This window comes from Balaenoptera borealis, assembly GCF_965194805.1.
Source record: "Balaenoptera borealis genome assembly, chromosome: 3".
In the NCBI taxonomy this organism is placed as follows: Eukaryota; Metazoa; Chordata; class Mammalia; order Artiodactyla; family Balaenopteridae; genus Balaenoptera; species Balaenoptera borealis.
The window spans coordinates 182,981,381-183,009,267 of record NC_138866.1 but is presented as its reverse complement, the minus strand read 5'-3'; the positions used below and the strand labels follow the sequence as shown (position 1 = coordinate 183,009,267).

Sequence of the window (27,887 nt, the reverse complement as noted above, 5' to 3'; positions counted from 1 at the left end):
CGTGGCTATGACCAACACAACTTAATTAAAAACAACAGGTCTGGGTTTGCCAGCCCCTGGTCTACAAGATCCAGTCGGAAGACGCAGTCACTGTTTTCCTCCTAGTTTATGATATCGAGGTCCCTTAGGAGGCTGTGTGTGTAGGTACGAAGGGAAGAAGACACAGGGGGAGTCAAGAAGGAACGCCCACATGGGAGGGGTTCCTTCTAGCTCCAGGGAGGAAAGGGTGATATTAGCATCACAGGTCCCTCTTGTTCTTTCTTACAGGCCCTCCTGGCCCCATCCTGCCGTCCACCCATCCAGTGTCCACACTGACTGGCCGTGTCCTGGCCCGCGGCTGCTGGGCCATTTTTTTTGTCCCCGAGATGACTGCGCACAGGATAATTTATATTTTGGTGTAAACGCACCTCAAGCTCCTTTGAGATGAAAGGCTCTATATAAAAGTGAGTTACGACCCTGCTGAAGGGAAGCACTGCTGAGTTTTTCCAAAAGCGGAGTTAACCCCCTTTGGCCTCTGCGAAGGGCTGGCAGTAAAGGACCGCTGGCCATTTCAGGGGCCCTGGTTTGAGCTGTTGATTCTGTTGTGCGATAACTCTTCCTCCTCCTCCAAGTCCAAAGGTGGCGTTTGCCTTTTGCCAAAATGCTGAGGAGGAGGAGGGCCTCTAACGGTGGTCCAAGCTGTGGCTGGATCTTTGCCTTTTAAGTTGTTTGGGAAGTGAGGGACACACACACACACACACTCACACACACACACACACTCACAGGTTCATCTTCCCTAATAACGTAGTCCAGAAGAGCTCCTCCCTTACCCTATAACCTCCTGTGGGTTCTCAGGATGATGGTTTTGCTTTTACGCGAAGGATCGGACTTGGTCCCGCTCCTTGGTCCCTCTGTCCCTTAGCCCCCAGAAGGCTCCCTGCTGCGTGGAGCACGGCTGTCTGCAGGTGTGACTTGCTCCTGTCCAGACCCAGGGCTCCCCGGGCCAGCTCTGAGCGGGGCTTCCCTGCACACGGTATCAGACAGGGCGGACCAGTGTGCCTTTTTTTAGAAAAGACCATAAGTGTCTTATCTTACTCCTCTGGAATGTTCCACAGTTATTTCACCTCTCATTTAGGAAACGTTGGTTTGAGGGTTCTTCGAACGTCCCCAAGCTGTTCCATCAGCTCTGCGAGCTCGTTGCATTTGAGGTGGCCGTGCCTCTGCTTTTGCCAAGCTCATTTCCATCTCTCCTCCTCCCGGCTAGAAACCTTGTGGTTAAAATAACACACAGCCTCTATTCAGAGCTCAAACTCAGAGCTGCTCTCAGAGGCAGATTTGGGATTTAAACCACTCTGGGAAGAGGCATCGGGCTGCTTTGTAATTATTCCATTTTAGACTTTCACGAGGAAAGCGGGAACCTCAGGTAAATATTTTCTTTCCTTTGTCATTGATTTGCTGAAAAGATGATTGGGAAAACTGTGCCAGTGGGCGCTGGGAGAAGCCAGCTGCTTCCTAGCTTTTGACTGCTGCACAGGGCTTGTGTCTGTTTCTCTGAAAGAGGATAAAGTGGGGAAACAAGGATCTTAGGGAGGGAAAATTGCAGGGGCGATTCTCTCTGTGCAGAAAGGGCTGGAGGTTTGAGGAGTACTTGTTCCTCGGTGGAACCACCCAAATGCCTTTGGGTGCGTGCGGGTCAGAAAGGTGGGAAACAAGGGTCCGTTGGTCTTATTCGCCCTCTGGTGCAGCTGCTTGGTCATGTGACCAGCTCACACAGGCACGGGTGCAAGCCCTCTCTTGACATCTTCTCTTCTTATCAAATGAAACTGAACCGGTTCTCTTTCCCTAACTGCTTCCTCCTCAAGCAGGTGGGTACCATTACATCCATTGATCTATTGAGTATCTATCTATCTGTCTATCTATGATCTATCTATCTATGATCTATCTGTCTATGATCTATCTTTCTATCTATCTATCTATCCATCCATCTATATCCTGCTTCTAAATTGTTGTGAAATGTTAGCCTACTATCTCATGTTCTCATATTTTCTAATTTATGCCTTTCTCCGGTGATAAGACATTAAAGATTTGCCTTCCATCTCTTTGTAAAACATGTTAACAATTTCTTTGAACACCGATAACTACAATCTCTGGAGACAAAAGAGGAATTTATGTGCAGAAGCCAGTTTTGGGCAAAACTTACCACCACTCCTCCAGATCTTTCTTTGCGCAAATTGTTTTATTTTTTATTTTTGCAAGCATTTGTGCCTATGAAATCTTTCAATATAGCCCCACCTGGCAGGACCAGGTGTTTATTTGCCAATTCTCCATCTCTCTCTCTCTTTCTCTCTCCCCTCCCTCCCTCCACCTCTCTCTGTTTCTCTCTTTCTCTCTCTCTCTGTTCCCCCTCCTCCCAGAGGTCATTGTTTCCTTTTAAGTTTTAGTTTGAAGAAAATTCCACTCCTATTTGATGATAGAGCCAAAACAATCAGTCAATAGTCAATCAATCATTGGTCAGTCGAACACTGACTCAAGTGCATTCTCTATGCTTTGTATCGGAAGAGCCACCAGGCTTGGGGGAGGGTTATCCCAATACATATAAATACCCTCATTGGTGTTGATCATGTATTTTGACTCCTACCTATATTCATTAAATAATTACCAAACATTATCAGATAGGACAAAATGAAGTGCTCAGTTTCAAGCTTCAGATTGCAGGTGAGGTTGAAGTCATAATACGACCCCCATTCCTGAGAGCTCACCAGGCGCCAGGTACTAAGTTAAGCACTCGGCAAGCATCTTCTCTTACTGCCTCGGCAGCACTCGTTTCACACGTGAGGGAGGGCTAAGTGCCCATCTCCCGCAGCTGATGTGCGGGTCCAGCGCTCAGGGTCTGGCAGGCATCAGGACATGCACCCATCATGTCCTGTTGCTTTGCGGCCCCCAGCCCGGAAGGCTCTCTGCCCTTGTCACTATACACCCTCCAGCTTCAGGTATTGGCCTAAATCACCCCTCAGTTGAGAGGCTTCCTTGACCCTTTTATTCAAGGACAACCCTGGACCATCCCATTCACTTGTTTTTACTGTGGTAAAATTTACCTTTTTAACCATTTTAAAAGTGTACAATTAAGTGGTATTTAGTACGTTCACAAAGCTGTGCAACCATCACCACCGTCTAGTCCCTTAACATTCTCATGATCCCCAAAGGAAATCCCTTGCCCACCAAGCTGTCCTTCCCCATTTCCCCCAGCCCCCCAGCCCCTGACGACCACTGATCTGCTTTCTGTCTCGATGGATTTGCCTGTTCTGGATGTTTCCTATAAATGGAATCATACAATATGTGGCCTTTGTGTCTGGCGTCTTTCACTGAGCATGATGTTTTTAAGGGTCTTCCATGACGTGGCACGAATCAGTACGTCCTTCCTTTTTGCAGCTGAGCGATATTCCACTGAACGTATAGAACCCATTCTGTCTATCCGTTCATCACCTGATGGCCATTGGAGTCGTCCCCACCCTTTGACTATTGTGAATAGTGCAGCTGTGAACAGTCATGTACAAGTTTTTGTTTGAACACGTGTTTTCAATTCTCTTGGGTGACTCTGTAGGAGTGAAATCGCTGGGTCATATGGTGACTCGACGTTTAACTTTTTGAGGAACTGCCAGACTCTTTTCCACAGCAGCTGCCCCATTTTACATTCCCGTCAGCAACGGATGAAATCCTCAATTTCTTCACCTCCTTGCCAGCATTTGCTACTTTCTATGTTTGTTATTATAGCCATCTTAGGGGGTGTGAAGTGGTTCATCATTATGGCTTTGATTACCATTTCCCTCATAACACTGAATAGTTTTTAATGTTTATTGGCCGTTGGTCCCATTCACTTTTTATTCCCTTTATTTGGCTCTGATTTCTTTATTCATAAGTCCTATGACTTATCACTCCCTATCACATTCCCTCTTTATTTATTTACGATCTACCTCCTCCTGTGACTAAGTACGCTCCATCAGGACAGGAACTGTTTTGTTCACTATTGTATCTCTGTGCCTAAGACAGGATCCAGTATTGTGGGGACTCAATATATATCTGCAGAATCATGGTTATTCCCCCAGCCCTGCACCTGGAGCCTCCCTTTCCTGCAGGTGGCTCAGCAGTGGGGCAGCATCAAAGCTGCTCTGCACACCAGTCCCTGACATCATTCCCCACCCTCCTTACCCCTGGCTGACGTTGCTAAGGCCAAAGCATTGTTTTTTGTTTTTTGTTTTTTTAAAAACAGAACAATGCTTTGGCCTTAGCAATAGCGTGCCCTCTGCATTCCACCCACCCCCTTGGCTTGTGGGGCGAGAGGCTGGAGCAGCAGTGCTCAGAGAGATAAGCAAGGTTTGTGGTGAAGAGATCCTGAGCCCAGGCAGTGGCAAGGAGGGCAGAGTGGGAGGAGGAGATGCGAGGCGGATATTTAAGGAAAAATCGGCAAGACTCTGTGACTGGCTGGGGTGTCAATCAAGGTCACTTCAGATTTTGAACTGGGAAGGTTGGGAAAGTGGTGGCACCATGAACAATAAAAGGAAGTTGGGGGAAAGAGTCTATTTGGGAGCAGGGGAAAGGGGAGGCTTATTTTATATTGAGTTTGAGACAAGAACTAGAGATCTGAGTGTACGAAGCCGGGGTGCAGTGGCAGGTACAGCCCTGGAGCTTAATGGGGAGCACAGGACATGAGGGGCGAGGGCGGAGAGCCTGTTTGGGAAGGCCGGAGTGAAGCATCAAAGAAATCAGTGAAATTCAGAGAACGGGCAAAGTTTCTGAGAGACAGAGAGAAGGGGAGAGAGAGATGCCAAACACAGAAACGTTTCTCTGGTGAGGGGTTGGGTAGAAGAAGACTGAGTAAAGTCAGGAGGGGAGAGGGGACCAGGATGTGGGGAGAAACCCACAACAGGGAGGCGTTGGAGCAGGAGAAGGATGGAGGTGAAGTAGGACACAGACAAGAGAGAGAAGTAAGAAGGAAAGAGGAGAGGGGCTGGTACCCCAGAACACTTCCCACCTGCTCAGAGAAGAGAAAGACAGGAGGGAAGGAGGGAGGGCGGGAGGGAGGGGCGTGCGGGCTGCAATGTGAGGTTATGAATAAGGTGCTTGGTACCCAGCCTAGAAAACTTTGACCTGAGGAAGAGTGTCTAGTGGCTGAAATCTCCTCCGAGGCGTAATGCTGGAAGCCTACACTCCTCCAGTTCTGAGTATGGCCAAAAATAAAAATGAAAAAGCTTTCAGGAAATTGTCCCTTAAGCAATTTAAAAGCAGATAAGAGTTTCGTCTTCATTCTGAAACGATGGGGATTCAGGACTGACTTCCTTGGATGAGGTGTTTTCCAATTTCATTCGATCACTGATTAATTTATATACGTATTCCTCTAACAAATCTTCGTGTAAGCTCGCTGTGAGCCCATTGACAGTCCCACTGGGAGGGACACACGAGACCTGTCCCCATTCTCCAGTCTTAACAAAGAGTCAGGTCTGACCTCTGAGGGCTACAGGCCTCCGTGTTCAACCAAATGAACCTAGCGCGCTCCTGCAGTGTTCACAGCGACAAAATCCTACTGAGTGTGCATTTGCTTTTTCGAGATGCACCTTTTCCTGTTGTAAAACATCTCTCTAAAGTGATAGCAGATGTTTAAAGCATCATCTGTAATCATGGTCCTATTGTTCTGGAATTGGGGTGAAACACAAATAAAGAATTGGAGTTTTAGTACCATAAGATGTTTTGTGCTGAAGGGAGTGGTGTGTTTTTCCCTAGATGTTGCCACCAGGAAATAACTGATTAGAAAGTTTAGCGTAAGGTTAACGCTGGGGCTGAACCAATTCAGGATACAGGAATGATATAAAATCACCGTTCTGATTTGTGCACGTAAATTGTAAAATCGCCCTTTGATCTTTTATATTTATGTAGAGCATTCATGGCTATTAATGTCAAGGCTAATTTACAAGAGCAGGTGACACAAATAAAACCACTACTCTACTGGCATTAGGCTTTGAAAAATACTACTTGGGATTATTTTATAATAGCCTTGCTTTCCTGATTCTTAATTTTCTTAAATTAATATGAAAATTATGCTGAGGATTTCAGTGCAGACAAACTGAAGGTGAGGAATGGGGGCCAGAAAATTGGCAGAAGGAGCCCCTCAGGGGTTAAAAGTCCCCCGCAGTGCAGGCTGGTGACGAGCAAGCTCCACTTTTGTCCTCTAACCATCCTTTTCAACACCAGCCAGAGTAGGGGTGTCTAACAATTATTTTCACCTCTCCCCTCTGTACCCCCTTCACAAAATCATTGCCAACTGCAGTTGGCATTGCAGGGCAATATAGTATCGCAGGTGAGAGAGTGGATTTAGGAATAGAATTGACCTGGTTGGGTCCCCAAATCTGCCTCTTTCTAGCGTGTAACTTCTCAAAGCTTCAGTTTCCCCCATCCTAAAATCAAAATAATAAAAGCTCCCAGCCCAGAGGAGTGTTGTGACAATTAAGTGAGCTAATGTATGCAAAGCTCTCTGCTCACTCAATCAACATGAACTATTATTTTTTTTAAGTATCTTTATTGGAGTATAATTGCTTTACAATGGTGTGTCAGTTTCTGCTGTGTAACAAAGCGAATCAGCTATACGTATACATATATCCCCATAACCCCTCCCTCTTGCATCTCCCTCCCACCCCTCTAGGTGGTCACAAAGCACCTAGCTGATCTCCCTGTGCTATGCGGCTACTTCCCACTAGCTATCTATTTTACATTTGGTAGTGTATATATGTCCATGCCACTCTCTCACTTCGTCCCAGCTTACCCTTCCCCCTCCTCGTGTCCTCAAGTCCATTCTCTATGTCTGTGTCTTTATTCCTGTCCTAGCCCTAGGTTCATCAGAACCATTTTTATTTTTAGATTCTGTATATATGTGTTAGCATAGGGTATTTGTTTTTCTCTTTCTGACTTGTTTCACTCTGTATGACAGTCTCTAGGTCCATCCACCTCACTACAGATAACTCAGTTTCGGTCCTTTTTATGGCTGAGTAATATTCCATTGTATATATGTGCCACATCTTCTTTATCCATTCATCTGCTGATGGACACGGAGGTTGGTTCCATGTCGTGGCTATTGTAAATAGAGCTGCAATGGACATTCAACATCATTATCAATGATAATGAACTATCATTATCACAGGGAACATGTGAATCACAGAATCGAGCTGCCATTTTCCAGCCGAACGAATGCCAACCTGCCTCTCTTCTCTCTCCTGGAAGTTGCATCCTAAGGCACGGTTGTGATGAAGTTACTCCTCCACTCAAAACCTTGACTGAATCAAGTTCAAACTCCCCTTGCGTGGCCTGGGAAGCCCCTCGTGAAGGCACTTCACTCTCTCTTCCACCTACCACCCTCTCCAGCCTTGTGAGCCCTGCACCCCAGGACCAGCCTCTGGGAACCCGCTTCTGACCCCTCATTCCTCCTGTGGGCTAGTTCCCTGCAGGACGATTTAAGCTAGAGTTCATCTCCTTTGGTGCGTGTCCATGCTACTTGTTCTGTGCTGTTATGTATCACTTACCACTGTGAATGATATCTCCCATGTTATGCAGCAAACTCCTTGAACATGGAAACAAGCCCTTGTTCATTTTTACGTCTCCTATTGTGCTTTGCAAGCAATTCTGCACCTAACCAAACAGAAAAGGTTGGTCGAATTGAATTGAAAAGTTGACTCTTGGAATGTTTTTGGTCAGAAGGTCATTACAAACTTATGGTTACCAAAGGGGAAAGGTTGGGGGGTGGATAAATTAGGAGGTTGGGATTAGCATATGCGTACTACTATATATAAAATAGATAATTAACAAGGACCTGCTGTATAGCACAGGGAACTCTACTCAATATATTGTAATAACCTATAATGGAAAAGGATCTAAAAGAATATATATCTATAAATATATATAGCTGAATCACTTTGCTGTACCCCTGAAACTAACACAACATTGTAAATCAACTATGCCCCAATATAAAATAAAAATTAAATTAAAAAAAAAGAAGGTCATTAAAGTAACAGTAGAGAAAGGGATTGTTTGGGATCAAAAGAACGGATATGTATGTATATATACATGTGTTTATGTATATGTGTGTGTTTATATATGTTTTTACATATATTTTCTCATCTGTGAAATAGACAAATGGCACATGAAGTTCCTTCCAACTCTAAGCCCTCAATCTGAGTTACTGGCCTTGCTGTTCTTATAAAGCACCTTTAAACACTGTAGCAGAACAGTCAGGGCTCTGCCACCTCGAGCCGTGGGAAGTGGACTGGCTGGGAGGTGAGTCTCCCCGAGTAGTCTGAGGGTAATGCATCAGCTCACTCTCTGCCCCCAGTGGCCTTCCTCGGGCAAAGGCCACCGTGAGTTTACTTGTTATTTCAGTGCTGCTTTCAAAGGCAGAATGTCGCAGATTTTCTCTTCTTCGTGGCAACACTTGGCATGTATGTTCGTACCTTAGCCACAGAAGACACCCCATAAAAATCTCTTGAGCGACTGGGTGAATAATCTTCCTTTTCATTAAAAAAAATAATAATGACAAGATTTTTAATACATTTTTGGCAGGACTCTGTGCTTAAAAAACAGTCAGGACTTCCATCAAGAATAATGAACCCTCTCCTTACTTGCTGCAGGTAATAAATCCTTTCTTCTCTGAAAAAAAAAAAAGAATAATGAACCTTCCTCTATACCTTATGTATACATTAGCTCACATGTGATTAGCTCACAACAGCCCTGTAGGCTAGGAGTTATAAATTCAGATTCTTTTGTTATAGATAGCATTTATTATATAGCATTATTTGTAGAGTTTACCACTATCTAAAATTATATATGTCATTATGGTTATTATACCTCTCCCTGTAAAATGTAATCTCCACAAGGATAAGGATTTTTCTTTCATCATATTCATTACCATTTCCTTAACACAGTGCCTAGTACATAATAGTGGATCAAAATACTTGCTAAAGAGAATAGAAATTTATATCAAGAATATGGCACTAAATAAGGTCTACTAGAAAGGGAAAATCATTTAAGCAAAGAAGAAAGCACATTCTACAAAAGAGAATGTAGCCTTAGGCATAACTGAGGTTTAGGGAGGGGGGCATAGGGTTAATGGGAGTTTTTTACTCCTGATTTGTTTAGGAAAAAAATGGAATCAGACAGAAAATGAGAAGGTGGTAACCTCTAAAGGTTTTAGAAATTTTGTAATGTTTTATGTTTCAGAGGTAAGAAGAGTTGGGAATAAGTGTAGACTTCATTTCCCCCACTTTTGAATATTTTTCTTTAAAAGGGAAAGAATAAGGAATAGAAAGATTGCAAATTTAGAGGAAGTCCATGGAAGAGATGATAGAAAAAGATTTCATGGAGCATAAATTAAAAATCTCAAAAGACAGTGCAGCTATCCTGCCAGAGAGAAGGTAAGCTAGGAGTTCAAAGGCTATCTGGGAAATCAAGTGAAAGAAACAGTGGAAAAAAAAATCAAGAAAATTGCATTGCTGAGGAAAGAGCCACAGATGGCAGAACCATCCAGCTTGCCAACAGGAGAATGAATGGTTTAAAGGAAACAGGAAGTTTGGGGGTGATTGTAGTCAGTGGAGCAAATAAGGGTAAAGTGGGTGGAATTTGAAGGCTGAAGATTTCATGACAAAAAGTTATGGGATGGTAAGAACTTTGAAATGGCTCTTACAGAGGAGATGAGTCATCCCAGAGACTAAGAGACTTTATAAAAAGATGTGAAAGTGTTAGGAATTGGAGGACACTTGACATCCTGAAAATTGTCTTAGAAACACACCAGAACTCATCCATTCTCTCACTTAGCATTTCTCGAATATCAAGCAGGCACAAAGGAGAAAGGATCAGGCCAAACACAAACCCTGCTTTCTTGGAGTTTACAAATGAATAAAGCAGATAATCTCACTGATGAATATATATATATGCATATATATATTCAAGTAGGTGTTGGCCCAAGGCTTTCATGTGGAAGAGTGAATAACAAAGGAACCAGGTCCAGATGGGCTGAGAAGGAGTAGACATGTAAGCAGGCTTTCCACGCAGGGGCATTTGAGCTGAGATCCGAAGGGGGAGAGGGCTGGGGCCGGGTGGAAGGATCCTTCTAGAGAGAAGGGACAGAGCACACAAAGTCCTTTGGAGGAAGGTTCATGGCACCTTCTAGAAACAGAAGGAAGATCAGCACCGCTGGAGAGCAGAGAGTCAGGAGAAATGGGGTCAACTGAAGCAGGGGCGGTGGGAAAAGCTCCATCAGGCAGGCCAGAGGGTCATGGTAGTTATTTGGTTTCATCCCAAGAGCAGTAGGACATCACAGGACGTCTCTTGCTTGTGGGAGGGATGGGATGTGACCAAGAGCTGGACTCTCCAGATAACCAATACTGTACTCACCAATTTATGTGCCAAAACCGTTTATATCTTCACCACCTTTGATGGACAAAGGTCTGGATGAGGGTTTCTCTTATTCTGTCTTGTCCTTTCTTATGTTCCTGAACTCTTAACATTTTCTCGATGGTCCAAGGCACCAAATACCATACTTTTGAGGTATAAAGCCTGCTTGTCCTATGTTCAGTGATCTTAGACTATTTTTCTCTTTTCTCTTTTGAAAAGGATTTCAACTTTTCCTTTCCATCATGTCTGCCTCTCTCTCTCATTGGATGCTTCCAATCTATTGTGGGATAAGAAACCAGAGAACCCAATCGAGAGGCTTCAGCTGAGCTGAAGTTCATGGGCTTTGTGGCTCCGCGGGTGCCCTGTGGGTTTCCTCCTCTGCCCCAGTGGTGCTCCAAATGGTGCCTTCGAGCTGCACTATCCAATATGGTGGCCACTGCTCACGAGTGCTATTTAAATCTCAATTCGCTTAAATGAAATAAAGTAAAAAAATCAGGCCTTAGTCACACTGGCCACATTTCAAGGGCCTGATGGCCGCGTGTGGCCAGTGGCCACTATATGAGACAGCACAGATCTGAACACTGGTATTATCCCAGGAAGTTCAATTGCACAGCACCGTCCCAGAGTGCTGGTGGAGACCACGAGCCAGATGGTGTACACTATTGTCATTCATATTTTTTAAACGTCTCTCTGACAGTAACTCCAGGCATGTACCAGCCTTTCTCGTTCCTCTAAGCATACAAAAATACATTGTGTAAATTATTCCTTTCGGAATTGTTATAATTACCGGAAGGCTATTGAAAAAGTACTCAGGGATCTGCTATTTCCAGCAGAGAAATGGACTCAAAGCTAATTAAAATTCGACAGTTGCTTCCTGGAAAATCTGAGCTTGATTCACCTTCCCACGGTGACTCCAAATAGATACCTGTCACATACGTGTCACGCAGCCTTAATAATCTAGTTGAGAAATTCCAAGATACCACCTGAGCCTTCCTCAGTCCATACCTCAACCTCAGAAAACCAGGTAATTCAGGAACCTGAGACCTTGGCACAAACAGATGTTCATTTTCTGAGAAAAAAAAAAATCAGCTTATTGAACTGGTGAGCTAGTTATCCTGTGTTCTGGGCTCAGAACCACAAATGAAACAAGAAACAGATCGAAGATATTCCAGCTGAATGTTATATGAAAATCATGTCAAGGTGTGATGAATAATGCATGAGCGATTCCTTGATTTTCATGATGTGCCAGCTTGAGAATGTCATCTGAGCCTAGAGGTTTCCATAATCGTCACAATAATAATAGCACTTAGACATCACTCATCCTTGTAACGACTCTGTAAGGTGGGTGGCATCTCCCACATGTTACAGATGAAGAAACTGAGGCTCAGGAGGTGGGGCACAGCAGGAGTACAGCTCTATGTCCTGTGACGTTGCCTCCCCCAGGGCCGGCCCCAGCCCTCTGCCCTCAGATGCACAGACCTCTGTCTCCTGGCACTTCTGGAGTTGAGGAAGCCTGGGGAGATGGGTCAGGAAGACACAGCAAAGCAGAGTGATGGGGAGAGGAGGCTTTAACGGTCCAAGCTGATTGCGTCTTTCTGGAAGCTTCTATACCCTCTCATTCCTCTGGTGATGGTATGGTTTGTGTGCTTTGAACCTTGGCTTTTACTGACAATGAAAAAAAAAGTGGAACGCAGCAAATTTTTTTCTGACTGTTGTGGTCAGCTGACTCAACATGACCTGAGTTTCAGAGAGAATTCCACTCTGTTTAAAAAGGAACAAATAAGCAAATAGAAGCAGACAAACAGAACTACAGAAAGTCTCTGGGGTGAATGGAAACAGCCTGTCTCTTGCTAATTCAGTCATTTGTTCTTTTTAAAAATTCTTTGCCATTATGGTTTATCACAGGATATTGAATATAGTTCCCTGTGCTACACAGTAGGACCTTGTTGTTTATCCATCCTGTATATAATACTTTGCATCTGCTAATCCCAAACTCTAATCCATCCCTGCACTGACCCTCCTCTCCCTTGGCCACCACAGGTCTGTCCTCTATGTCTGTAAGTCTGTTTTTGTTTCATAGATACATTCATCTGTGTATATTAGATTCCACATATAAGTGATATTATATGGTATTTGTCTTTCTCTTTCTGACTTATTTCACTTAGTATGATAATCTCTAGGTCCATCCATATTGCAGCAAATGGCATTATTTCCTTCTTTTTCTTGGCTGAGTAATATTCCATTGTATATATACATGACATCTTTATCTGTCAATGGACATTTAAGTTGTTTCCATGTCTTGGCTCTTGTGAATAGTGCTATGAATATAGCACTATTGTGAGTAGTGCTATATTAACTGCCTTGTCTGCATGAATATAGGGGTCACATGTATCTTTTTGAATTATATTTTTGTCCAGATATATGCCCAGGCGTGGGATTGCTGAATCATATGACAACTCTACTTTTAGTTTTTTAGGAACCTCCATACTGTTTTCCATAGTGGCTGCACCAATTTACATTTCCACCAACAGTGTAGGAGGGTTCCCTTTTCTCCACACCCTCTCCAGCATTTGTTATCGGTCATTTTTTCTTACCACTGCTTCCAGGATAAAGTGCTGTCTGCAGCGAGGCTGAGGTTGGAGGATTCTGTAAGGTCTCTCCCCTTGAGAACCTCAGCTGCTAACCCCAATGGTTTGTAAGTATTTTCTGAGCACCTGTCTTGTCATCCAAAGATGAGTGAGATGCAGTTCTTGCCCAAGAGGAGCTTGTAGTCTGGCCTAGGAGACCAACGGGTGAGCAAATCCAGGCATACTTTGTTGTATTGTGCTTCACAGATATTGCATGTTTTACAAATGGAAGGTTTGTGGCAACCCTGCATTGAGCAAGTCTATCGGCGCCATTTGTCTAACAGCATTTGCTCACTTCATGTCTCTGTGTCACATTTTGATAATTGTCACGGTATTTCAAACCCTCCACCAGCAAAAATATGACAACTCGCTGAAGGCTCAGATGATGGTTAGCATTTCTTAGCAATATTTTTAAATTAAGGTATGTACATTGTTTTTTTAAAGACATAATGCTATTGCACACTTAATAGACTGCAGTGTAGTGTAAACAAAATTTTATATGCACTGGGAAACCAAAAAATTCCTGAGACTTGCTTTAGTATGATATTCACTTTATTGTGGTGGTCTGGAACCGAACCCACAATATCTCTGAGGTCTGCCTGTACTTAAAACACAGCAGGATAAATGCTATGAAACCAGGACAGGTGAAGTGTAAATGAGCGGAAAACTAAATGCACACTTCCAAGCAAAAATTCTAAGTTATGGTGGGTGAGACGAGGATGTAAGCTTAGAAATGGGGTAAAATGGTAGGGGGGGCAGGCTATAGGCTCTGGTTAGAGGTGAGGCAATGCAGACAAGGCACCTAGGACACTGGCACCCATCACTGAGGTCACGGGGCCACTGGTAAGGCTGGCCCAGGACTTAATTTAGAGCAATAGTCATGATTCACCCAGGAATAGGATCAGCTTTAATCATTGACTAGTAAGTATCTATCAGCAATACTAGAAGTAAAGAAATTAGTCAGGCATCAGAAACTAACTTCAAGAGATGAGAGCCACAGATTATCCCTCAGGGGCAAAATTGGGAACTGCAAGTTCAAGGCAGGAGAGAAAAAATGGGAGTGTGAACCACGGCATGAGCCAGAGTTCCAGGGCACGGAGGATGGACATAAAGTTTGACCCTGGGCCACAGGCAATACTAGGGAAAAGGATAAAGAGATGAAAAGGACTCAGCCAGACCAGGCTGAACCCACCCCAGACTGAGATCTGCATCCCTGGGTCAAACATCCTACTCAGATCATTTGAATGTAACTAATTTCTGGCCAGAACAGGATGTTCTTTTTGCTCTCCCGAAAGAGGGTACTCAGTATGCTTGTTTCAGAGAGAGTGTGGGAGGAGGAAAAGATGGGAAACCAGGCCACGCCTCAGGGAGATCGGGGGGAGAGAAAGCCAGGCAGGAGACGGGGTGATGAGGATGACAGAGAACCGGCGGGCTGAGTCTGTGAGGTGCGTGGGCAAGAAGAAAAACGGTGGGAGTGGGCGGTCGCCCTTTACAAAGGCAGGTATGGTGCTTGTTAATTCTGAGCAGTAGGAGAAGAGATTTCTTTCCATAAGAACACCATCCACCACCCCGAGGGCTACACAGGGGAGCGCAGGCGGTGGTAAAGGTCCTCTGCCTTCAATGTGAAGGTGACTCTTCTATACGGCCCCTCACACAGTGACAGTGACCCCACAGCCATATTTCACAGTAGTCCCCAGGACACAGTTCCTGAAACTTCATCTTGACTTCAGTACAAGAAATGACAAAGCAGGGAGGCGAGTTCCCTATGACTTCCTAGAGCATTCCCAAAAGAAGTATCACACTCCTTCCTTTCGTGTGGCGGAAACCATCTCACACTCAGCAAGTCCTCAGGGGCCTAGCAAAGTGCTGGGCAAGAAAGTCAGAACCCTACGGAGTCTCCAGCTCTTTCTAACAGGGTGCCCAAGCTCTCAGGTGAGGGCTTCATTACTGCAAGCGATATCAAATAAACCAATATTCTACAAAACCAAAGAGTTTAGAGTTTACTTCGGAGATGCCTACTAATGAAACTTGACCTCCAGAAACTTGCTGAATCTCTAAGCTACACTCTGTCCCTGGGGTTCCCTTGACTTCGGTGCTGCCAACTAGAGTTAGGGTGCTGTCCTGATAATACAAGGGGCTGGAGTTCAGGACATATTTGCAGTGGCTCAGGGACACAAGCACCAAGCCATCCTATAAGCAGGTCCTCATGGTTGGCTCAGAAAGCCCTCAGTCTCTCTCTGTTTGTTCTGCTGTCCTCAAGGGGGCCAGCTCGGGGCCTCTGCCTCACCCACCTCTCCAAGGCAGCTTGAATGCACCACCGATTTCACTGACATGCCAGTTCCAAATTATCCAAACTGACGTGGGTGCCCAGATGTGGGAAACAATGAGCTTGTAAACAACTCTCCATACGTGGACACCAGAAACTTGTTACAGAAAGAGTATGCCATTGGGATCCACATGGGAAAACTAGAAGACTGGGTTTTATCAGAATTTAAACCATGCCCAGCTTGAGTGATACTTAGTTTTGGCTGGAGGTAGATCCCTTTCATTACTTGGTCTCAGGATCTACACGGAGAGCACAGCTCCTTCACATCTCGATATCGGAAAGGACAGTAGACTCAACATCCAGGACCCTGGCACATCTGTAGATTTTGAATTCCGTCTATAGTATATCCTTTCCGCTATTTTCTAATTTATCCAAAATTTCTATTTTCTGGCTAAAACCCATGGCTTATTTGGAGCATTTTGCATCCTTTTCTCTTTCAAAATCCACGTATGTAGTTATCTCTCTTTATGAACACTTTCCTATAACAGAACATTTTCTGTTTCTAGCAACTCACAGAGGTGCTGAGCAGAGAAACAGCAACACCTGCATTGAAATGTAGACGCTAAGCCATAAGCTGAGCTCATTTCGCCAGCTACGTGGCTCACTCTTTCCCCAAACCGGGCTCTCAGGCTAATTCCACTCTGCGCCTTAGCGGGAGAACAAGTGATCACATGTCACAGGCTTTGGGGGTTGTTCACAAATAGTCAAACCAGGAACATGCAAGCAGCAAATGCCTGGCAGCCAACATCCTGGCTCAGGTGCTACTATTAATGCTGCCCAAGGAAGGGAAAGTCTTCATTCTGGAAGCTTCTAAGCCTCTTCGGGGACCGTGTGGCATACAGCACTGGGCTGTGTGCTCGGAGGGGAGGCTTCTGCCTGGGACGTTGTCCACGAGCTCAGGCATCCCTGCGAGCCCTCGGGGGCTTCTTCCCCCAGGTTTGGTAAGCTAGGACCTTTCGGCCTGCTGGCTCTTGTTTGGATGGATGGGGGAGGGTCGGGTGGCTGGGATGGTTTTGACAACTATGGAAGCCCCCAGCCGCTCTGCTTGGCCTGCCACTGTGTGCTAGGAGCTGCAGCTGGGTCCTGCCACGTAAACGTTTGTCTCCCCACTGCTCCGGGCCTACTTGGATCCCCACAGCCAACAACCCAGGGCACACCCCCTCCCCTCACCCACCCCCCATTCCCATTCTCCACTCTTCTTTCTTTTTTTAGGAGATCCCTATGTGTTGGAGAATACATAGGGTTTAGCCCTAAAGTAAGCTGACGTTAAAGAACTTGAAGAGAGTTTAAAATATAGTTACCGCCACCCCGAGAAAATTCAATAGCTGCTAAAGTCATCTTTTCACGTCTTTCCCCTCCCTAAATCCTACGCCCCTCCAAGAAGTTCTGACGTCAGTCACCACGTGTTCGTGCTGCCAGCTTTAACCATCCTCGAAGCCCTGCTCTGACAGGAGCTCCCTTTAAAGATAAATTTAAACAGAAAGCCCATTGTGCCATTAGAATCCCATCCAGAATCACATCTATTTTTGAGATGTTTTTTCTTAGCTTTGTTTAGTGATCCTTTAATTATGCCAAACAACTGTCGGAAATCCTATTGCAGACAGAGCTTCTCACAAATGGACCAGTCAGCTGCCTTTAAGTCACCCTACTGTTCATCCTCCAGGGTTTTAAGGGGTTTGTTTAGCCGTGAGGATGGAGAGATGTCTCTGCCCCTGTGGTCCAGGGAAGTCAGACCCGGAAGGAGATGAGTGAGCGTGGCCCGGCCTGGCTGTGAGGCCAGGGCTCAGGTTTTCTGAGGCTGGGTCTGCATCAGGCTGTTTCTAATCTTGCCGTGAGCTTGTCTCCCGTCCCCTCCCTCGACCTCGATAAATCAATAGCATGTGAATTAGAGCAGACCATCCCCCGCCCTGTGAGGACCGCCCTGCCTGGAGGCCTGGACACACTGCCTTCTTGCAATGCCTCGACCTTGACTTGCAGTTTCTGGGTTCCTGCCGCTCATGGTTTGATGGGACCTTTGGCTGAGTATGGAAGGGGGTTTAGGAGGAGGTAAGGGAAAAATCTAGAAGGTTCACATCTTTCTTCTCTTAACCACCTCTTTTATCCACCCCACCCCCCACCCACCCCCGTGGCTGCCTGTCACCTGGGCAAATATTTCTCCTAAAAGTGACTCAAGCAATCAACAAGGAAGTAGGTAGTGTCCACGATGAGTTTGGGACCTTGAAGTACTCGGAGTATTTTTAGTTAAATTATTGGCACACAAAGGAATATACAGAACACCTTTATCCCATGGCTGGGCTCTGCAGCTTTTTGGGTGATACCCCCTAAATGAAGCATGAGAAACAGTTAGTTAGATAAGCACCCATTAGGTTGAGAAGGTGAGAATAACCAGGTTATAGAGCATTGATGTTCGCTAGTGGGACACAGACATTATTTGGACCATTTTCATAAACATAATTGGGAACAAAATGCATTTTGAATGTATTCTGACACAATCACATTTTTATGAATTGTGAATAGCTTTTATACAGCAGAGTTGATGGGACTGTGAGTGTGTGTGTGTGTACTTTAAAAGCCTCAAAATACAGAAGAGCCTTGCTGTTCGCTAGACAGCTGGCATCTGCCGTTCTCTTCCGAGTGATTAACTCACCTACAGTGACTCCTCACCCCTTGGATAAATCAGACGGCATCACTGGCTACAGAAATGGCGGTGGCCATCCCGTATCCTAGGAAACAACTGTCCAGTGAACGCTGGATAGTTTTATGTATTTCTATGTATTTCTGAAGGGACTGCCAAAAAGATCCCCCAACATTTCTGTCCCTGAACAGCCATTAGCATCAACTAAGCTAATATGGAAGGAGCATCCACATTTCACAGCCCTCATACCTGATGTTCCACGAAGGTTCCCCAGCCAGATGAGGCGGGAGCAGAGAGGTGCCTACCATTCAAGGTTCCAGGAGACAGATGCTCGTCTCTGAGCCCCGCTCTCTCTCAGGTAGCCATGCTCTGACCAACACCTTCGCAGTTCGGTTCCACGGCCAGGTAGAGGCCCACCCTTACCATCAACGGCTTCTCAAAAATTTCCCCAAAGAGCAAAAATAAAAGTCTCCATTTTGGTTAATGAGCCGTATTTTTTGTACATCGCCTTCCTTCTTGGGATAGAGATTAATGGTCTGTGCCGTGTCTTTTCTTCCACATCAAGGCCTGGAAACCAGATGGACTTCATCCAGCCCCTGCTTTGGGGTCACTGTGTTTCTGAACCTTATTATTTTTAAAAGAGAAAGAAACTGAAGTGGAATCAGGCCCTTTATCTTGCTATCTCCCAAACTCTTTGATTTAAAACCTGAACACTGAGCTGGCAGACCTCTCCATTTGTTCTAAGTCAACGAATGAACCGGGGATGGGGGTAGGGGTGGAGGTTGCTTTGAGGATTCCTCCAGCATTGGCTGAGACCCACACACTCAGAACAGTGGTGTGTTCTGGAACTCCTAAGGGTGAACGTTCTCTCCTGAACTTCGCACAGGGAGAAAGACTGCTGCTTTCTATTCGAATGTTAATGATCTGTCCTGGGGAGTTGGAAGCCACATCAACTGCTTCCAGTGCCTATTTGTAATCTTCACACACAACCTACTTGGATTTTTTCTACTAGATCCACTCTCTCTACTTTCATTACTTTCAAGCAAAAATTGACTAAAGTCCAGTGAGGTTCCAGGGACCATGTTAGGTCTTTTTGAATAAGGATAGAGAAATAACCTCCTCCCCTTTTTCCCATCCCACACTGGGTACCAGTTAAGTCAGGCAATTGTGTTACTGATAAAATGATGTTGGAGAATGCTCCTCCCTAACTTGACAATCGGACACTTCTTGGCCTCCCACCTGGGGTAGAGAGTGTGCAGGGGTGGAGAGGCGGGTTGTGGCTACATCACCGGTGGGGAACAGCACCGTCTCCATCATGCAGGTGCCCCTAACTCAGAAGAGCCAGGATTCCCACCCAAGGCTCCAGCCCCCAAGTCTGGACTTCATCCCCCCATACCTATCCTGCTGATCTGACAGGTAACAGCAGGAGTTCTTTAGCAAGAAATAAAAATCTACCAAAACTAAGAAATGTATTCCATACTTTCAAAACAGAGAGAAATCTATCAGTATACCTTTTAGAAAACTATTTCTGACTTATCAGGAAGATCTAGCTTCTTTGTTTATAAGAAGTAGGTGAACATTTTCAAATCATATGCCTCAGATTGCAAAGAGTTCAGAGCCACTGGTTGGAAAAAGCTAGGTGGATATCTCCCCATCTCTTGATCTGTGGGAAAGAGCAGGGTGACAAAAGTGAGGGTGCCTTGTGTCAGTTGGAACAAAGCACTGAACGACTTTTTTTTCTAATAGTGGGATTGGATTTCCACCCAACCTAGGTAGTAATTAATGATCTGGATTTGTGACGTGGCCCTCAGCACGCAGAATTCACTGTTGAAAGTCCAAAGCTAAGGCAACTGGTGAGGTCCAAACACAGACAGAACGTCCCACATTAGGCCCCCTGACACCATCCTGCAGGCAAACAAAAAGAAGTGAGCTCTCCACTGGGTTGTCGGATGTGGCTCATTTCAAATTCGGTGGTAGACTTTATTTTCTGCCCTGTCAGTAAAATGCACAACTGACTTGTCTGCCAAAGGGACAAACCAGTTCTCTGTGGAGAGAAGAAGTTCAATATCCAAGAAGAGGCAGACAATAAGTAAGCTTTGTTTCGAATTGTTTTTCTGGGCAGTTAATCTTTAGTGCGCTTTGTACATGTTCATTTTTCCTTGAGAAAAATCCCTTTTTATAAAATTCAATGTACAGTTTTAATTTTGGTGACAGTTTAATGCTTAAAAAATTCTAAATTGCCCATTTTCAAAAGAGTTAGTAGAGTTACAGAGTTTTGCAAATTTTGTCTATAAAATCCCATCCAATTTGTCATGTAATTTCAATTTTGAACGTTTTAAATGAGTTCATTTAAATAAATAGACTTTCCAGAGGGAGCACTGGATTGGTGTTAGAATTTGGCTAAACAAAATTCTCTTTGATGCCATAGATTCTCGCTGTGTTGATGAGAAGATAGAATCTCATGGATTAGACATCACCTTAGGTCCATGGGCACTCTTAGATAGAACAGGTAAACTGAGTCATGGGTGATGCTGGAGATTAGGGCTCTTGGCCTAGCTGCAAAGTGACCGAAGAGAATCTTCAGGGTCAGTGCATCGTTCCTCACTCACACACACACTTTCCAACACATAGCTTTGGTTCTTGAAAGTAGTTCTCACAACTTTGGCTTGTAACTCGTATTGTCCATTACTTGGAAGCCTTCCTTCTTCCCATTCTGTAAGGGCATCTCATCCCCTTCAAGTACCCTTTTGCGATTGCACAGCTCTGACTGACCTCTGTTTTCTCAGATTTTTGCAAAACCTGTGTCCCATATTGCAATCCAGCACATCTTTGCTCTAACTTGACAGTAAATTTATTGAAAGCAAGAACTATGACTGTGATTTATTACAGAAATCTTGAGCTAGAGAGAATCTTACGGTAAAGACTAAAGGACAAATGTTGAGATACTATTGAAATGTAAAGACCAATACAAGGTCACATAAAAAGAATGGCAAATAAGCACAATTTACAATAGCCAAGATGTGGAAACAACCTAAATGTCCATCGACAGATGAATGGATAAAGAAGATGGGGTACATATATACAATGGAATATTACTCAGCCATTTAAAAGAAAGAAATAATGCCATTTGCAGCAACACGGATGGACCTAGAGATTATCACACTAAGCAAAGTTAAGTCAGAAAGAGAGAGACAAATACCATATGATATCACTTATATGTGGAATCTAATATATACAGATGAATGTATCTATGAAACAAAAATAGACTTACAGACATAGAGAACAGACTTGTGGTTGCCAAGTGTAGGGGGTGGGGGAGGGATGGACTGGGAGTTTGGGATTAGCAGAGGCAAACTATTATATGTAGGATGGATAAACAATAAGGTCCTACTGTATAGCACAGGGAACTATATTCAATATCCTGTGATAAACCATCATGGAAAAGAATATGAAAAAGAATATAACTTTGCTGTTCAGCAGAAATTAAACACAATATTATAATTTTTTTTAAAAAGGAGTGGCAAATAAAGCAGACAGTTCACACAGAACAGGGCCTCAAAATGTGCTCATGGCGGATCATTTTAGTTCAGCCTTCTTTTCTCCTCAATTTTACAATTTGAGGGACTCCCTCTTTAACACCAAGTATGTAAGCCATACCAAAAAGACATTACTCCTCTGAAAGAGTGAACACGTAAAAATTGAACTTGAGTTCATAAAGAAACCAAAAGATTAAAAAGAAAAGAATTATGTAACGGGAAGAAAAGACACCAGTGATAGCAGAATACCTGCTAGTATTTTAGAATCAGGATTCTAGTATTCTGCTAGGTCTAATATCAGGATTGTTACTTTATTTTGTGGGAAGGGTATGAGGACAAACTAATCTGAAAACTGTATAAAAGTAGAGAACAGAACAAACATGGATTGGGTAACTGTGATGATTTCCAGAGTGCAAATAATTGCAATTTTTATTAAATTAATTTAACTTACTCTCCCACCTCATGAATAATAGACATTTTCAGATTCCTTAAATCTGCTTTGCTCATTCGCATGTTTTCTTTGTCTTATGATTTCAATGCCTGTATTTCTGTTCTGATTCTTGACTGACCTGTATTAGGGCTAATAGACAGACATTTCAATTCATCCTCATGTAAAATCATGGATTCAGTTATTTAAACACAGATTTGATGGCTTAGTAAATAGGCATTTAAGCTTTAGCTATTAAATTAAACTTCTGCCAGCTATCTGTAGACCCCGTATTCTGGGCTGTACAAAGAACCCTGCTATATCTATCGAGTACAGCAGGACATCCATAAATATATTTATCTTGAAAACTGTTTGTGGTCATGTAAGATGTTGTCTAAAAATCTTTTATCGAATCATTTAGTAGATCCACATGAATATACATATAAGAAAGTCTGATATGAGTGACTATTTATAGAAACAGTCCTTTAGCAAGTAACTTCTTAGCAGTGCAGGGAGGTAGTCGAAAGATGCTGGAGAGGGCGCTTGTTTTCTGGTGCCTGCTCTGACTCTGAACTGCTGTCTGATCTCAGACAAGTCATTTGCTTCATCTGTAATGACTTCTAAGGTTTCTCCAGTTCTAGAAAACTCTGCTATTTTTTACTGGTATTTTTCTTTTCTTTTTTTAATTGAAGTATAGTTGATGTACAATATTATATAAGTTACAAGTGTACAATACAGTGATTTGCAATTTTTAAAGATTATACTCCATTTATAGTTATTGTAAAATATTGACTATATTCATGTGTTGTACAATATATACTTGTAGCTTATTTTATACCTAATAGTTTGTACCTCTTAATCCGCTTCCCTATCTCCACTGGTAACCACTAGTTTGTTCTCTGTATCTGCGAAGAAAACTCTACTTTTGTAAAATAGGAGATTAACTCTTCCTCCTTCTTATGGCTAACAAGAAGATAAAGAGATAAAACTTTTCTACAAATGGGGACAGGAAAATAATGCATATTTGGAAAACCTTAGAAATCTGCACCGTTTGGTCTGGAATCAATGGCATCAGTTTGAATTAGGTTTTATATCATTTGATAAGGGAAGCCTTTTCTTTTTTCCTTCCAGTTTGTGACCTTCAATAACAGTGAGCTGTCATAGTTCTTCCCATGGCAAAATTTTTACAAAAGAATTCATATCTTAAGGTATTAGAATAAGTGGGAGCTTTTCTTAGCACTACCTGAGAACTGACTCTGTTTTTCATCCTACGGGTAGCTGGATTTGACAGCTAATTGGTCTGTTTTGTTCTAAAGCTACCATCTGTTCCAAGGCACTTTTAAAGGTTTTCATCATCACCATTATGTGTGAGATGTAAAATATATATTCATAATTACTCATTTCTAAGAAAAAGGTAAAAACAATTACACTTAGGTTTCAAAGATATAACATTTATACAAATGCAGCTGTTTAAATTGCAGCAAATCAAGAAATTTGATATACGTGTAGACCTTCTAGTTATATACACATTTGATTGATATCTCTAAAAACTAAACAAAAGGAACATCTTTTTGCACCAGAATTGCAGTCAATGCTGGAGGTAATAGTACTACATACAACTTCTAAACGGGTGTCTCCTAATTCCAGGAGCTGCTCTGCAACAGCTGTGTGCTGTCCTTATGGGTGTGTCTCAGTGACACTGATTTCTCTTCTCGTCAGAGCCCTGCTAGGACCATGGTTCTACCTGCTGCCATTTGAATTCCAGGTTCTGATTCAACTCCATGCCTTAACTTACCCAATTTGTTTGTTCAACCCTTTCTTCAATTCCGTGATCCATTTAAAGCTCCCTGTATAACCAAGCTAGTTCTAACTGGGTTTTTGTCATTTTACACCACCCCCCCCTAAAAAAAAAAACACCAAGAAAAAAAGAAAATCCTGACTGATATATAAAATATCAAACTATAGTGGCCCTTTGTTCTAGTCTTTTATTCCTTATTCTCTAGCTAATCTGGTTAACTAGTCCATGGTATGAGTTCACTACATGCCAATAATATCTTATCCCTCCCAGGTAACATAGATGCCTCTTGAACTTGACCTCTGGGGGAATTTGCCGTCATCTGGGGCACGACAGATGGTCAGCAGTAAGGAGATTTGGGCCAGAGGAAGGATGTGTCCCGTTCTTCAGTGAATTTAGAATACAAACATCACCTGGTATAACTCTACAATAGAGCTGCCCTGGTGAAAAGAGAATCGGCTTTCCTCTTTCTGGAAGCCAAGAGCAAGTGTTGGTAGACTCCCACGTGGGAGATGAGCTTAATGGAACCAACAGGACAGCAGGCATCATGGACAAGGAGACGCAGGTTGAGCTGTAAGGAGGACAGTTAAAGGAAGGCACGGGTGTATCGGGTCTGTGGTACAAGCTGGGGGCTTGCTGTTGGACTTGGGATTGCACGGGGCCCTGGGGGTGATGATGCAGGGGAGAATTCCAGAGAGGCGATGGCCTGTAGAAAGGATGAGAAGGGGAGGGGTCAGAGGTGGGGCCATCCTACAGAATGGGGGAGGAATTGAGATAGTCTGGGACCTGGGACCCTTTGCTGTGATGCTGGCACCTGGACAAATATCTCCTTGAGCAACAAATACAAAGGAACTATAAGGGACTAAAAATAACTGCATGCATGCACAGTTGGGGCAAATTATGGACAAGAAGACACAAAAAGACCAAAAAGACCAAATGCCATTTCTGAAGAGCCAGAAGCAGAAGCAGGGTACTGTGCATGCCCCCTGCACTCGACACCACCAAAGGGGTGGGCAATCCACCTAAGCCATGCCTCCAACCCAACCCCTGGACCCGCCCCTAACCTTGCCTCATATAAGGAAGCAGCTCACCTCCCTTGGGGAGCGAGCGAGCAAGGGAACCTCTTACTTGATCTCGCTCCCCTCAGCGGCAGCAGGGGCCCCAATAAAGCCTTGCCTGAATTCCTTGTCTGGCCTCTGATCAATTTCTGTTGATTAAGGAGGCCAAGAACTCTGGTCGGTAACAGGTTGACAATCCATGAAGCACGTGATTAGGAACTTTCATGTAGAAAGTGTGCAAAGTAGCATTTGAATTTGACAGAGGCTGTACCATAGGTTTGCAAAGAGGGGAGTGGTGTGATCCAAGTGAGATTTAAGCTTTGTGTAGGAAGTCTGAGGGAGTAGAGGAAGGCCAAAGGCAAAGCCCCAGACGGGACACTTGCCAAATTTGCAGGAATATATTGGAAGGGATAGGTTGAAGGATATGAAGACAGGACTCACTGATGACTTACTGTTGGGGAAAGAGAGGAGAGAAGGGAAGGACTAAGCTGACTCAAAGCTGTGAGCCCCAGGAACCAAGAGGAGAGTGCCATTAATGTAGCTATTTGAAGGTGGGGAGGAGAGAAGAGGGGCAAAGGAAAAACAACTGAATCTTGAAGAAGGAAGATGCAAGTGAGGGTTCAGAACTTGGTGGTTCTTCTAAGATGAGAATTCCAAAAGGAGAGAAGAATTTTTTCTTTCACTCAATCACTGTTAAATCAAACTACTGGACAGTAGGAGAATTAATTCCATCTGGACTTACTCTGGAAAACATCTAAACTACTCAACTCAGACAATTCATTAAGGAAACCCTCTTACAGATATTTTTTTCTGCCAAGAGATTTATATGAATATTCATTTTTATTCCTGTTCTCTCTTTGGGAGGGAGGGGTTGTTTGAAAAATTAAATAAGTGATGAATAATGATAGGAATAATTGTGCAAGTAAGACTTGAGCTATATATTTTTTATAACTTATTCTCATAAATCTGCAGAAACTGTTCTAAGCAGGGGAGAGAAATGTGAAAACCTAGTGTCTGGTTTCTGTAAGTGCAGACTTAGGTGTGAATGTATTAGACCCACCAACCATGGATGCAATTCAAGGTCCCCAACTCCTGAAACTCTCTTGCCCACTGCCCTTCAGTATCTGAATGGGAGCAGCCATGTGATGTGTCATGTGACCCAGGTCCCTAGACACAGCTGATTGGAGCCTGGTCAAGAAACTGACACAAGGTTAGCCAATCCATGGCCAGAAATCCTAGCAGAGGTTTTGTGGGGGGGGGGAAAAAAAAAGCTTTGCTCAGAGATAATGGTGATTAAATGCACTAATCAATTTCTGCCTCTTGGAAATTTTGCTCCTTAGAAACTCAAAAAGCCCATCTAGAGTAGTAATATCTCCATCACTAAGAAGTTCAATTGTACCTTTCTGCACTCTGCTGCCATAGGCCAGAAGCTCCTATAATCACTACTCTTCTTGGCCTACAAACAAACAAAGTCACATCCCTGGAACAGCAACAGTAGTGGAGGTGAGTTTCATTGGCATTGACTGGAATAGCCTCACCAGTGTCTGACAACTGGAGCCCAGAACCAGATTTGTGGAGCCCTTCCTGCCATCCCCACAGCATCAAATAAACTTTCCTGCTTCAAGGGCACACAAAAGAGGATGACTATGGCCTCTGACCATCCATTACCAAGGTGTGTTTAAGAATACTGTCTGCACCCCTTCCCTCCTGAATGCTGCCAACATCCTTATTCCAGCGGCACCATCCTCCTAAGTGTCATCAAGGAGAAATGCCTGGGGCAGCTCCAATACCTCTAATTCTGAAGAGCGATGCATTATTTTCTTGTGGACTTTCCAAGAAGTAGTATAAAAGGGCCTGCTGCCGTCAGCCAATCACTAGAGAAGAGATTTCTCTGATTGATTCTTCTAGATCCAGCTCTTTCCAATCATCACAGGTATAATTTACGGATCTTGCTGTTGCATTAGAGTAATCGGCTCTTCCCTCCAACAGAGCAAGCTTTGCACTGCTCACCACTGTCTAGCCTGTCAGCCATTAGAGCAGCTACTTCAACCATCTTCACAGGCTTGATGGGCGAAGTGCCTGGTTTGCACTAAATGGCAGATCTTTGATGCTGCTACATTAAAAGGAAAAGGGAGGAAGGAAGGAAGGAAGGAAGGGAGGGAGGGAGGAAGAAAGAAAGAAAAAGAAAGAGAGAGAAAGAAGAAAGAAAGAAAGAAAGAAAGAAAGAAAGAAAGAAAGAAAGAAAGGAGGAAAGAAAGAAAGAGAAAGAAAGAAAGAAAAGAAAGAAAAGAAAGAAAGAAAGGAAAAGAAAGAAAGAAAGAAAGGAAGAAAAGAAAGGAAGAAAAGAAAGAAAGAAAGGAAGAAAGGAAGGAAGGGAGGAAGGAAGAAAAAGAAAGAAAGAGAAAGACCGCCATCTGGCCCAGGAGCACAGAGTGCCTTTCCTGACCCAGTCTGCCTTCCTACAATTGCCATCAGTCTCTGTGTGCTATGCGGTTGTGAGGGTTACAAGGTGAAACCCCTCCAGAGCAGCTCTGAGACTTGTCAGGAAATAGGCTTCATACACACCCTGTTTGGTTGACCAGGGTGAGCTACTGGAATTTCAAAGGGTAAGCCATACCTGTCCTTAGTGACTAAATTATTAAGAACATGGAATGCAAATCAAAACCACAATGAGATACCACATCACACCCCCATTAGGATGGTTATTTTTAAAAAAGAAAATAAAAAATTACATGGGCTTCCCTGGTGGCACAGTGGTCAAGAATCCGCCTGCCAATGCAGGGGACACGGGTTCGAGCTCTGGTCCGGGAAAAATTCACATGCCGCAGAGCAACTAAGCCCATGCGCCACAGCTACTGAGCTTGTGCTCTAGAGCCCACGAGCCACAACTACTGAGACTGTGTGTCACAACTACTGAAGCCCGCACACCTAGAGCCTGTGCTCCGCAACAAGAGGGGCCGTGGCAATGAGAAGCCCGCGCACCGCAATGAAGAGTAGGCCCCGCTTGCCTCAACTAAAGAAAGCCCGCGCGCAGCAACAAAGACCCAACACAGCCATAAATAAATAAATAAATAAA

At 43.9% G+C, this 27,887-nt stretch overlaps 1 long non-coding RNA gene across 1 annotated transcript; it reads left to right on the top strand.

Annotated features, from left to right (window-relative positions):
• Positions 1 to 27,887, top strand: LOC309626312. Its single transcript, XR_014243109.1, has 2 exons — positions 1 to 1,402; positions 7,246 to 27,887. It is a non-coding gene; the product is annotated as an uncharacterized lncRNA (long non-coding RNA).